Consider the following 6325-nt stretch of genomic DNA (forward strand, 5'->3'; position numbering starts at 1 on the left):
AAAAGGAAAGTTAATTTTATTTTTCTTTCAAATGACAGGTTGTATTTCAGACATTTTTGAAAGCTTAAAGTGAAACTTTAGTTTAAAATATTACTTTTGACATATTCTCTGAGTCATGATTTTTCTGCGATTAAATACAGTTATCTCTCAGTGCTATGACAGTGGAAATGGTTTACCCTTGGAAACGAGCAAAGAAAGGACTATTCTTTTGGAAAGCCTAAGGACTAATCTTAAAAATATTCTTGTCTCCTAAAACATATCAGTGTGTAAACTTAAGAAAGTGAAAGTCAGATTTAACCAGTGAGCAAATTACTTATAACAAGATGACTCTTTGTGTTGTAAAGATAAATGCACTACAGCATGTTCTGGTCTATTAATTAGTAGCAAATAATTAGAAATTCTACAAACCTGGTTACAGAATTAGGTTCAGGCTCTATTTTTCATTATCTCTGTTAATTTTCTATGTTAGATTTTATTTTTCTTTTGTGACTTCAATATAGCTATATCATTTACGTTTACATATATTCCAAGTAAGAACATAAAACAACAAGGGCCTTTGACAGGAAGCAGGTGCTCTCTTTGAAACCATTTAGTAGTGTTCCTTTAGCAAAATTCTACACAAGGCCAAGCCACCAGGATTTGTGATGGAGTTAAGGTGAAGAGTTTTAGTCCACTGACTGTCCCAGCAAAACCAGTTAGGAAAGCACAGAGGAGGGAATGGGTATATAGAAGGCACTTAGGTCTTGTCGCAGTAGGATCTAATACTAGGCACTACTAATTCCCTGGTTTTAAACACACAGTGTAAATAATTTGTGTGGGTATTTGCCAATGCATCAGCAAATATTTTTATGGTAACATAATTATAATCAATAGTTAACCTGGATTTTAAAATTTAAACACACATGCACACAATATTTATGTCCACTAAAAACAGACCAAATTGAACTAAATGCTAAACATTATAGACCTGTTACATTTAAAGAAGTGTCTGAATGTAAAGTTCACAGCATACCTGATTCAGTACATACCCACATATAATTTATAGGACATTCATGCACAAACAATTTATTGTCCTCTTGTAGATAAGATTTCTGGTTTATTATTCAAAATTAACAAGCTCATAATTAGCCTGTTTGGCACCTGACCATGGCTTTCTGAGTCAGTTTGCATTTCCCCCTTCTATATACAATGCATGAAAAGACATGACTTTTGCTTACCAAATTACAAAAAAAAAGCAGAATTTCAAGATAAAAAGAAGATTATGTTCATAATGCATATTCCAGTACTTTCTGGAAATCAGCCTTCAATATCAATGTTTTCCACGATATTTGGGAATTATTAGGGCAATATTTCTTTAAATATTTGTCTATTCTTTACGTACCTTTTCTTTTCAAAACATGAGTACTTTTTCTCATTGGATTCCATGACATTATTCCACAAATGTTTTAAGACTGTTTACTTATTATTAGTCGTCTTTTCCTTTTTTTTTTTTCCTGTTTGGATTTAGGAATATTTATATTTCTAAAATTTAGTTACTTAAGTCCTCTAAGTTTTACAAAGTGAACAGCATAGGAGAATGTATTGCATTTAAACACAACAAAGACCAACCACCAATACCTGGTATCACTTTGTCAGCAGCAATTTCTTGACTGTTTTTTGGGTTTTTGATTTAACCTCTGGAAATTCCTCTGAGCATTAGTGTTTGTTCAGTATTACATGTTAGTATAGTTATATTCAAATTATTTCCAGGATTTCTCTATTGAACTCTCTTTGTTTAATTTCTAAACTACAAGCTCTGCTCTGCCAATTGTTATTCCTTGGACTGTGTGTATTTGACTCTTCATGGCCTGGTCAGAGAGAGTAGAAAGTTCCTGAGTCAAGAAAACAACAACCGACAATTTAGTGGCAGTTTTTTCAAGGTAAACTCTCTTATTTCTTTATGCTTTGTGAATAGTTATATTTTGAAACATTCTTTTTTCACACTCTAATAATTATTGTTTATAGAAGTCTTCATAGGACCACAGAATTGATGTATTTTGTTATATTTTACAATTATTAACATTGTCTCTACCTAATGTTTAAAAACTACATGTGAGTCAGCTCCATACTTTTCTATTTCATCATATGGATCCTTACTTTGGTTTCTAGCATACAAGTTAATTTTCACATGTTCTGTTTCCTTTTCTTTTTTTTTCTTTTCTTTTTACTGCAATGTGTTTACTGCAAATACAACATATTAACCACTCTCCTGGTATACATAAATACTCATACTAACAGGTACTCAAGAAATGGCAGAGCTCTAAACAATTGCTATTAAAAAAAATTAGAGGCACTCAGATACCAAAGCTAAAGGAAACAGTAATTAAAGAATGAACTCACCATCTCCACAACACAGATAGGACAAAATGAATGAAACCAAATACACAGCCCCCAAAGTTTTCATTAGGGTGTTTCTGTTGGATTAGCTTGCACACATTAGAATCATGACAGTAATTCTTCTTTGTTGTCCTAAATATTAATATTTTGCCCTCTAAAAGGAGTGTCAGCAAGAGAGAAATGCCAAATGCTTCATGTAATGTGGTGCCAGGTCTATTTAGATAAAGGCATAACAGGAACTTCCAAAGCTCTGGCTCTGCCATGCAGTCCTCACTCTCCTTGCTTATAAAATCTTACTTGACCTCAGTGGGTAGAGTATAGTATGGGGGAAAGAAAAAACAGTGGAAAGCTATGCTGAAGATGATGATGACACAGATATTATCACATTTACTTATTTTATAAGTAGAACGTCAGATGGCTTAAAAAAAGAAAAAAAACGCCTGTAAAAACAAAAAAAGATGAAAGACTCTATGAAAGGTTAATAGTCACAACACAAAACTTACGAGAGTTGGTTTTCTGTTTCTTTTGATACAATCATGTCTCATAAGAATGGTCATGTTTTCTGCCATAGGACTATAAACAAGAGGCCAGGAAAGGAAATGAAAACACAAAAACAAAAAACACAAAGAAGTTTGTTCAGCAGGGATGTTTCAAGTCAGAATTAATCAGGTCTGATACATAATGTCAAAAAAATGTTTTTAAAGACAAATATTGGTCATAATTTTCTTCAAAAAGCTCAATCATAAAGAAGTCCTATGTAAGAAAACCACTTGGAAAATATATCCTAGCATAGACTCCTAGCATAGACTTCAAAAAGTTATCATACAAAAATTTGTTTTTGAAAATAAATTAGATAATTAAAATATTTTCTTTTTCCAGGAGAGATGCACAGAACCACTATTAATGCTTTTACTGCAACTTGGAACATTTTTCTCCAGCCATATTTCAGCTAACTGCTATATGGACCCATTTTTGATTCTTCAGACCAAAGCACATTTTGTATTGTTTGGGATCCAGATTGGGGTCAAAGAAGACAGGATATTATGTATGCACTACTCTTACCTCCTGGCTTCAGAACATCTTAACTTGCATGGAGAATTTTGTTTGAAGAGGTCCATATCCTTCAATGCCCAGCTTAGATAGAAACCTCAAAGCCACCCATAGACAAGATGTCCCTTATAAATACAAGTAATGTCAAACCCATAATCTCTCCAGAAGCCAGTTTTTTGAGTAAAAGGAAAAATTGGTTGTCATTTGGAACTTTCCCAATAAATAATCTTTGGATCATACTGGCTTAAAATGATTGGGAAATATGTTGGCCCAAAACTGTATTTGCTCCACACTGTTGCAGGAATTCCATAGTAAATACGAGGTCAAAGTCACAGAAGAAGAGCAAAGATTTGTTATTAAATGGGAAGATCTCACTGCGAGGGCCAGTGCTCTTGAAAATTCTAGGGACCCAACAAAATCTGCACGTCAGCTCTAGAGTACTTAATGAAATAATCTCTCATCAGTTCAAATTGTTTTGTCTTACCAGGGTTGGAGTCAGAATTGAAAAGAAGGACAATGTGTTTGACATTCTGATTTGGGGTGAGACATGTCTTCCCAAGTTTACCATAAATTTCACCAACGTGTCAAAAATGTACACATGATGAAATCTTTTTGTGCTCATTATTGGACTCAGGGAGCTGGAACGGAACAAGCTTCTTCAGGAAATTTAAGAGAAAAGATTGGGTTGATTGATTCCATTGGCCATGTCCTGTATGTCTAGTTCCTTATGCTCCAAAAACTGGATCTTACTGAAAGTCTGTGTAGTTACCATGCCTCCTCATGGGAACTGTCACCTTCGTCACTTTGTGCTTCTTGTACAGAAGCAGCAGGTCCAAAATGCACTGTATCTCATACCTGGGATTCACTGGGCAATAGCCATACTGGGTATCCTTGAAATAGATGCTGCACCTCCAGGTTTTGGTGTTAATCATTTCCATCACCTGCACAATGGGGCCATTCAAGGCTTCCCTGTCTTTCCTCTGGGCTGAGTCTGTACCTCTCAGGAGAGTGCAGGGAAGGAGGGTTGCTAACTTTCCACAGCCAAATACAAATACTTCCCTGTCAGAAATTCCCATTCCAGTATCTCCTCTCATTGGAGGGCCTGAAAACTTAGGAAAGAAGGGGGGATTCCCCAACGGAGGTCCTCTTCTTGATTTCCTGTATTGCCGTATTTGCACATCAGGATGATTTCTCGGTGGAGCTGTACTGTGCAATGACTTAGCCTTGCAATTTTGCAACTGAGCATATAGCTACCCAGTCCATACTGGTAGGGTGGGTTTTTGTTCAAGTGGAACAGGATAGCTTGTTAAATCTTACTGTTACAGATATCTCTGATGTAATCCTTCTTCTTCTGTTCATAATTCTCATTTTAAAAACTGTTTCATCTCATAAGATCCTAAACAATGTACGCCTATGAAACTCGGGACACAATTCACTCTCCTTCATGCTCCTGCGTGCATAGTGTCCATTTCCCAGAGATATTTTGCCAATGTGTGATAACATTCTCTGAAGCACCGGCCCCCCATGCAGAATTTCTCACCAGGCTCAAGGGCCTGTCTCCCCATTTCTTCCTCAGTGCCCCATCCTGTCTTCTCCAGAAATAGGGACTCACTGCTATTTCAACTCATCAGGAAACTCCAGACGATCTCCTTTGATGTTAACATCATCATCCGCTCTCATAAACCATTCTTATATTTCCAAGTAGTGATCATGCATGTACTTGACCATCATAAAAGATTTGGGTTAAGTAATAGTCATCCAGGCCCCTAGTGGAATTATTGAAATTAGTATAGATGTGTCTGAACCTCACTAGAAAACTTCACTTGCCCAGGAATGGTCTTAGATCTAAGTTCTGTAGGTGGCCATGGCATGTATCTGCAGGTATTTCTGGACAGTCATGACTCCCTCAAAGAGTAAGTTCTGCCACACATCCCATCATCTGAAGCCAAGCCATGAGTCCCCAACTGCACCCAGGATACATCCCATGTTCTGTTTTCTTGATAGGACATCCCTAGTTTTGGGATAGGAAGAAAGCAAAAATATTGTAAATATTTTTCTGTGGCCAAACATTTTTTTTCTCCCCACTTCACTGTTTTCTGCAAAATCATTATTTAAAGTCTCCTTCCAAACACAAGTCACACACACAGATTTTAAATTGAGTGGTCAACTTAAAGTTTATAATTGCCTGTGAAATTTAGTAATAAACAAAAATCCCACCAATAAATAATTATTAATACATATGGGAATATCTTTAGTCAGTATCCCAGTGTCTAAAGAGCAAAAACGAAGAACTGGGTTTTCAGGGAGATAAACTTATCTGTTCTTCATGACAAGATAATAGGATTTATTTAATATAAGACTCAAAATTACTTCCAGATTTATGCATGAACTACATCAAGTTATTGGGTTTATTTTCTCAGTTCTACATCTAAAAGCTAAAAAAATTTTAAAGGTTTTTCCTATTCATATGCCTGCCAAGACCTCTGCACATCCTTGATAGAACATCTAAAATAATGCAGACTTTTTGGTGGGTTTGCCTCAGTCAGGGCAACTCACAGTCATTCACTATCCCTTTGGGGATCTAGTCAGTCCCTGGGGGGATGAAGAGTCCTTGGGGGTATTACTAGGTTACATAGATTGTTGGAATGGTGCTTTCTTTGTTCTAAATTTAAGTCTCATTGGGAATAAGACTTTGGAGTCTCAGGGTGGAGGGGACCCTCTGCCAGGGCCTTTCCAGTTTGAACCCTGAAGGTTTGCCCCAGGACTCCCCAGCTGCATGACCACAGGTGTATTTCTCCTGGTCAGTGATGCACTTCTTTCTTTTTTTTTTCTCTTGCCTTTTACCTTTGCTTTATTCCCTTGTTTTTGTATTATTACTAAAATAAGCACTATCTTGTAT

The 6325-nt window shown here is 36.2% G+C and overlaps 1 pseudogene; it reads right to left on the minus strand.

The window, feature by feature from the left end:
• Positions 1-3233: 3233 nt before the first annotated feature.
• LOC143407762 (chondroitin sulfate synthase 1 pseudogene) lies at positions 3234-5988 on the minus strand (annotated as a pseudogene).
• Positions 5989-6325: the final 337 nt, after the last annotated feature.

This window comes from Callospermophilus lateralis, chromosome 10 (assembly GCF_048772815.1).
Source record: "Callospermophilus lateralis isolate mCalLat2 chromosome 10, mCalLat2.hap1, whole genome shotgun sequence".
Classification (NCBI taxonomy): Eukaryota; Metazoa; Chordata; class Mammalia; order Rodentia; family Sciuridae; genus Callospermophilus; species Callospermophilus lateralis.